The sequence below is a fragment of the Galeopterus variegatus genome, unplaced genomic scaffold, assembly GCF_000696425.1.
Source record: "Galeopterus variegatus unplaced genomic scaffold, G_variegatus-3.0.2 Scaffold16664, whole genome shotgun sequence".
In the NCBI taxonomy this organism is placed as follows: domain Eukaryota; kingdom Metazoa; phylum Chordata; class Mammalia; order Dermoptera; family Cynocephalidae; genus Galeopterus; species Galeopterus variegatus.
In genome coordinates, this window is record NW_007742775.1 from 1 (window position 1) to 8,081 (window position 8,081).

At 37.7% G+C, this 8,081-nt stretch overlaps 1 pseudogene; it reads left to right on the forward strand.

The window, feature by feature from the left end:
• The first annotated feature begins 6,935 nt into the window (after nucleotides 1-6,935).
• Nucleotides 6,936-7,733, forward strand: LOC103582538 (annotated as a pseudogene).
• The last annotated feature ends 348 nt before the right edge of the window (nucleotides 7,734-8,081 follow it).

The window sequence follows — 8,081 nt, forward strand, 5'->3', positions numbered from 1 at the left end:
GCTCGGTGTTCTTTCTTTGTCCCCGGGGCCAAAGCGCAGAGGGGATCGGGCCTGCGACACTTATCATCCCGCTCAGCCCCACAAGAGGTTACCGCCAGCTGGTCCGGGGTCCCTTCCCACCCTACGTTGTTGGTCCCCGGTGGCGAGGAATCAACAAACATATGCCTGACACAAAGTAAAAGCTCAAAAATACTATTATTTTCAAGAAAAGGGAAGATTCTGAAAATATAGCTATTGCTTTTTTAGCTCAGTTTTCAGATTTTATGACATAAAATTTCATTGATGGCTAGAAAAAAATTGTGAATACGTGTAAAACAAAACCATTTTAAGAGAATTGTAGACATTTCAGAAAGAAGACCCAGATAGATATAGGTGCTTATTAAATACGTACAGTCTGGAAAAAAAATGAACAAAAGGAACATATCTGAATTGAATTTTAAGTCAAAAGATTTCCTGACTTGCCCCACTCCTGATTTAATTGTACCACAAACCAACTATAAAGTAGCAACACGAAGTAGGCTTTTTGACTGATGTAACTATATAATATCTTTAAGTAGAAAGCCTCCACCCAGGGAAATGAATGAGAAAATATGAAATAGTTATAACACCTTAGGAATATGTCCCAGAAATATAAGGTAGGAATTAAATTGCTCTCCTTTGCCTATTATAGATATCAATTTCTTCTAGAACTGCATGATGGAATGTTGCCTGAAATTACAATTGCCTGTCCTCAAATGCTTAGTGCCTCCTCAACAAATGTGCTTGTCTTTGTTTGCATATTTGTTTTCATTCCTTTGGTAAACTGTAATCAAATAACATTCATCTGAATGCCCCTGGCAGTATCAATGGAATATCTGTCATAAGAATAGACTTAGAATCTTTTGAAGACAAACCTTTGAGAAATCCAGATAGAGTGTTCTAAGAGGTGGGATGACAGAGGAGTGTGGTGGAGATTATTTCCTGAAGTTAAAAAATATGTGTCCACCATTACAAATACAAACATATGTCTGTCTCTGGCTTCTCATTATTAAGTTCACGTTAATTGAACTATTTTCAATATAAGTTCCAGGAAAGTCCCTCTTTGCTACAAAAAAAGGTAATAGTGGAAAATACAGACTGTGATTTTAAGAACCCTGACCCCATAGGGCTTTGTACTAATCATTTTGAATTTATTTTACTAATTGGATTTTTAACGGAATTATTGATATATAATTCACATACCATGTAATTCACCCTTTTAAACTATACAACTCAGGGCTGGCCCATGGCTCACTCGGTAGAGTGCGGTGCTGATAACACCAAGGCCGCGGGTTCGGATCCCATATAGGGATGGCCAGTTGGCTCACTGGCTGAGCGTGGTGCTGACAACACCAAGCCAAGGGTTGAGATCCGGTACTTGAGTACCGGTCATCTTTATAAAAAAAATAAATAAATAAATAAACTATACAATTCAGTGGTTTTCAGTATATCTACAGAGTGGTGCAATTATCACCACAATCAATTTTAGAACACATTCATTACCCCAAAAAGAAACCCCATTCTACCCCATTACACCCTAACCCCCCAATCCCTAAGCAACCACTAATCTAATTTCTGTCTTTATGGATTTGCCTATTCTGGACATTTAATATAAATGAAATAACACATGGCTTCTTTCACTTAGCATAATGTTTATTAGGTTTGTTAACAGAAGAATGTTAAAGGAAATTCCGGGTTCCACTGGCTAAATCTGGGTTCTTGGTGTCTCAAACAAAGAATTGGGTGAGACACGCCAGAGGTGAAAAGCAAAGAGCAGTTTTATTCAGCAAAGTGAGAATACAATCCAGAGAGGATGGAGTGGGCTCCAGTAAGAGAGTGGCTTGGGCCCCAACAGTTGCATTCCCAGGGGTTTAAGTCCTCTTAGCTGGATTCATGTCATTCGGTCATTGGTTGAGCCCTGAATGTAGTGTCTGTCCTATTTGGTTAAAGTGATTGGCATGCTAGCTGGTGGGAGCTCATTGGTCCAACTACATGGTTCCTAACATGGAGTGGGGGTTCCCTGTCTGGAATTGTCTTTGTCTCTTTGGCCTCTTTTGGGCATGTGCATGCCTATGACCTCAGATAACCAGTTGTACTGGTTGTCTCCTTTGCATATAACCAGGTTTCCTCCTCCCACTCTTGTCTTTATCTAACTTCCTGCCTCATCTCCCCTAAGAAACATGATCCCCATAAATCTTTATGGGTTGTAGAGGGGCAATGGCTCATCTTCTGTAGCTGCTTCTTGTTGGCCCTGCCTACATTTTGGAGGTGTAAAAATCTCTTGTTGACTGATCTAGTGATTTATAGGGACTCAGTTCCTCTCAGGTGGGGATGGGTTGGAATCTTTGTGCTATCATCATCTTGATGTGGAACTGTCATAGCTTGGAAGATATAAGCTTTACTAACAGATTAAAAGACAAGGCTAGAATCTAATATAGGTGTACTATTGTTTTTTTCTGAAACATAATTTTTTTCTCACCAAGTTTCCCTATTTTACCTAAGACATTTATGACAAGACTAATTTATTTGTAAAATAAGCTTAGTTTTTGGCCAGATTACTTGTATGAAGTTCAACAAGAATAATGGTTTATCATATAAGCTCTTTTTGAGTTGGCTTTGTTGGGACTTTTATAAGGAATTTCAGATTAGACCTTCAAAAGCTTCTTGGATGTTAAGAAGCCAAGCCAAGGATTTGACTTACTCTCTGATACCTGTAAGAGTTGGGTGAATTTCCCTCTTCTGGAGGTCCCCAAAATATTGAGGTTCTGGCCTGTCAGAAAGTTACATTCTTTACTTACTGCAAGGCCAGGAACCTTGTAGTCATGTACACAAGCTATCAAGCCAGTCTTTCCAAGGGGCTTTTTATTGGTTCCATAAAAAGGTAAACCTCAATTCCTTAAAGCAGTCCGTCATATGTGAAAACAACATTCCAGTCAAAGCCTTGGTAAAATAACCAGTGTCTTCAATTGTGTCCTGTTACAATACGAACAGATTCTTATTGAACTTATGCAAATAACCATATTACCATAAAATAAGAATACTCATAAATAGTTTCAAAATCCTGGAGGGATCAAGTAGAGAGAAAAGTAAATGTTTTAATTTTTCTTCATTAATGTATACTTTAGCAAGTTGTTATACTTGAAAAGGTTTTTGTTTGTTTGTTTTAATCTGGAAAACAAAACATTAAAAGAACCAGCAATGTTTCAAAATTTTAAAAAATTATAAAAACCCATAATTTTTTATCAGTTCATTTAGTTTTATGTAGTTAATTTTTGGGTTTTTTTTCTTATCTTGGTTAGCAATTTTATAAACCCATCAGTTTCTTCATTAGACTTTTTGGAAATTCAGTCCAATGGAATGAACTCAAAATTTGTCAGGAAACTGTACCTGTCAGAATTTTTTCCATGAAATTTTTTTTTTTTTTAAAAGATGACCGGTAAGGGGATCTTAACCCTTGACTTGGTGTTGTCAGCACCACGCTCAGCCAGTGAGCGAACCGGCCATCCCTATATGGGATCCGAACCCGGGGCCTTGGTGCCATCAGCACCGCACTCTCCCGAGTGAGCCACAGGCCGGCCCCGGGACATGCTGTTTAAAGGGATGATTTTTGATAAATACCTTTTGTGATGGGTCAAACATCTAGATTTTAAAAATAAACTCTTTATGTTTAGAGTGGTCAGGGCCTTTCTAAGTGTGACAATAAACCATAGAAGATAAGACTGATAAATTGTTTAAAAACGAAAACAAAAAAGACTGCATTTTTCCATGAAATTTTTGAAGACATAGCATTTTAAAATTATAAATGAACCAAGATTATGACTGATAGCATTTATATCAAGACACAGATTTCTAAGAACCTTACACAATTTTGGAACACATATCAATTTATCTATATAACACATTTATATAAAAACAGTTAAATGCCATTTCATGTTTTGACAATGCTTCCCATTTAATTAAACTTATCAGACAAGTCCAATTAGTTTTGGTATCTCTCTTCTATAGATCCTTTGAGAAATTCCAAGGCCTTTACAACATCTCAAAGTTAGTTTAAGTCAAAAAGACTTATTTTTTATAATTTGGTTTTGGGAAGTTTGTCAAGCAACAAAGATCTGAAATGCCTAATCGAATAGGATCATAAATCATTATAAAATAAAACCAGAGTGACAAAAGATTTCAAAGGCAGACAGCACAAGAAATTGTCTTTTTTTTTTTTTTTTTTAAAGATGACCGGTAAGGGGATCTTAACCCTTGACTTGGTGTTGTCAGCACCACGCTCAGCCAGTGAGCGAACCGGCCATCCCTATATGGGATCCGAACCCGGGGCCTTGGTGTTATCAGCACTGCACTCTCCCGAGTGAGCCACGGGCCGGCCCACAAGAAATTGTCTTGAAAAAACATGGAATAAATTTCCTAGGCCAGTTAATTAAAAGATAAAAAAAAAAAACTCATAATTTTTTATTAAGAACAGTTAAGTGTTTTCAGGGAATCTGGTTGTTCCAACACAGGAGAGTGAACTCTAACCTTGCCTCAGAGTACTTTTAGTATTAATGTTCAATTTTTAGAAAAACTTATACACGGGCCGGCCCGTGGCTCACTCGGGAGAGTGTGGTGCTGACAACACCAAGGCCACGGGTTCGGATCCCATATAGGGGAGGCTGGTTTGCTCACTGGCTGAGTGTGGTGCTGACAACACCAAGACAAGGGTTAAGATCCCCTTACCAGTCATCTTTTTTACAAAAAAAAAGAAAAGAAAAACTTATACATAATTTGTTTTTAATGTTAGCCAATTTTTAAATTTGTTTATAAATTTACCCTTTATAAATCATTATTACAACTTACTCAGGCCTTCTGTTTTTTTCCTATATTTTTTTCTTTTTAAATAGCTAGTCATTTTATTCTAGGACAAAAATACACTATACCAGATGCTTTTTCATGCAAAAATTATTTTTTAACCTTTTAAACCACAATTACATCTACATATCCACAGCAATTTCATATCTTCTCTTTTCCTACATACTTTTTTTTCTAATCAATGTTAAATTGGCTTCATTTGCCTAAGAATTGTATACAGAATGATCTTTTTGTTTTTGGCTGGGTTCATGACTTTAACCTTAAAAGCCTCTAGCAAAGACAAATGTAATCCTGTTTGATTAGTAAACCCAGGCAAAGATGTATGCTGATAATTCTAAAAACATTTCTTATACATTCAGAACTGTAGGGTCTAGTAAATGGGGAGTCCATTTGTCAGAGAAGATTATACAAGGCCCAGTCGGAGCCCCAGCCATTTCTACCAAATAGATATTTATGGTTTCCCAGCCCAAAACTTGGTGTACTAAGTAGTTTCCACAGGTCTCTAACAAAGGTTAAAGTTATGAGGCAGCAATCTTGAGTCTCCATGAATTATGGAAAATATCTCCTATTTACTGTTTACTTTTTGTAGTTTACTCAAAAGGTAAACAAATCTTTTTTTTTATCTTTGTCTAATTTATTCATATCAAGCTACCCTTTATCAATCAATATTAACTAAGGCCTTTGAGATATTGGATGCAGGTCCCTTTTTGCTAGCCATCCTGGGTCCCAAGTACCCATGTGGCATTCAGGGCCATGTGGAATTCAGAGAGGCCATGTGGAGCTCAAGGCAGAAGGCAGCATTCATGAAGATAATGTCTAAAGGATATTGTATCTCCCAGCATGGCCAGGAGGCAGAGCTGAGATAAGGAGGAGACAAACTGGGTTTTGTCCTGCAGCTGGTGGCCTATGTGCTGTGGACACATTATGTCCTTTGGCCTCACCATGGCCATCTATTTAGTCCCCAGAATTCAGAGGCTTAAAACCAAAGACAAGCTAACAATGAGATATGTGCAAGGCTTTGGGGGAAGCCCAGCAGCCAGTTCTCTTACAGCTTTTAGTTCTTAAACAAATTAAGCAAGTATCAAACATACCACAAAATGTGTTGACCAAAAGGCAAATCTAGGCAAAAGGGTTTAAATCAAATTCTGAAAACACATCTATTTTATCAACAATTTAAAAAAACTAAAGTAACATGAACTTGAAAATATTTATGCTTATCAACTCAATGAGCACACACTATTTATAAGCCAATTTGGTACCATGCAAACAATACACACACACATATATACATGAACATGTAGAAATAACATACAACTTACATACATACATATACAGACATAAAAAACAGAAACAAATAAGGATCTTATAGGTTTTGCTTAAAATGTTAATAATGAGACAGATAAAATAGAAAACTCTGTAGTTTAAAAGCACAGTTGGGTCTGTCCAGACACCGGGCGGCCCACGTGCGTGGTGCTCTGTGACTGGGAGAGGCCCCGGCAAGCCCGGTGTGGGGTGCAATGAGGGTGCAACAAGGGCACAGCAGTGCAGTGACCTGCTGGCATCCTCGGCCCTACCTTCTGCTCCCCACCTGACGTGGGAAGTAAAAATAAAAACAAAAGGGAGGGACACGTGGTGCCAGGAGCGGATGGAGGTATGGGAAGCACATGAGCCCGGGCCAAGAGGAACAAGTGTTAAAAACTAGAGCCATGCAATGCAGCAAGATGTTCACAATTTAAGATGCAGGTGGTAATTGAAACAGACAGAAGGAGTGACAGATTCTTGTTGCCCATCCCTCATTTGGTTTGGAGCAGGTGCTACACTTTGAAAGCACTAACTTGTGTGGGAAAAGGAAGGTTCCAAGTCAGAATATGTTCAGTTGAGTGTCGGGACCTTTCTTTAAAGACTTCTGGCTTCTGTGGTTATGAACACAATGCATCTTTGCAGCCTCTGAAGGTCAATTTGTTGAGTTTTATTACCTGTCACCTCCTCCAAACAGATAAGTATCATACTGTCTTGTCTCAGTTTCGCATTTCTTGTTGTATGGATCACTGATTGATAAATAGATGGCCTTACCTTGTCTCACAGTAGCGTTGCGCTCCTTTTCAAGTGTCACCAAGCACGATAATTATAATGAAGAAGTGGCTGACTTAAATATAAAGCGATCCAAACTTCATGAACAAATGTTAGATTTGGACCTGACATGGAAGAAGATAGTAAAATTTTTGAATGAAAACCTGGAAAAGAGGAAAATGCAAAGTGTAAATGAAGACTTAAATGATATATTACATGCTGCAAAACAAATAGTTGGAACGGATAATGGAAGAGAAGCAATTGAAAGTGGGGCTGCATTTCTCTTCATGACATTTCACTTGAAGGACTGTGTTGGTCACAAGGAGACAAAAGCTATCAAACAGATGTTTGGTCCCTTTCCATCATCATCTGCTTGTAATGCTACTAATCGAATTATTTCTCATTTTAGTCAAGATGATCTTACTGCTCTTGTCCAGATGACAAAAGAGGAATATAGTGATAGGGGTTTTTTTGGCAAAAACTTAGCATTTTCATTTGACATGCATGACTTGGACCACTTTGATGAACTGCCAGTAAATAGTGAAGCCCAGAAAACTATAAGCCTAGATTACAAAAAGTTTCTGAATGAACATTTTCAGGAGCATTGCATCCCGGAGCTCAAGGCTGTGGAAAAAACAAAAGGCTCCTTTTTGTGGTGTGAAGTAGAGAAGTACTTAAATACAACTTTGAAGGAAATGACTGAAGTACCAAGAGTTGAAGATCTTTGCTGTACCTTGTATGATATGCTTGCTTCTGTTAAGAGTGGTGATGAACTTCAGGATGAGGTATAGTTGAAGTTATTGAAGTTTTATATTAATGTTAACTATCATAATGAAATAGCCTTTTTAAACATGGTTGGTTAGCAAAGGAAGTACTCCTTTATTATTATGCTGTGGTAGTCAGATAGATAGCCAAATTGTTTTACATAGCAGGTATGTATATGCTTTTCCACTGGGTAATTATAGGAGGACTGCAAGTGTAATAAGTAGTGGGAGAGTCACAGTCCAGTTTAAATCTGTTGTTCCACTGTGATTAATAGCAGCACCCTTTTTACTCTGAAAAGTGTGTGGATTTGAATGAGAAATTATAAGGTCACTCTAGTAATAACTGTTAACATTTGTATATTATTTTATATTTCT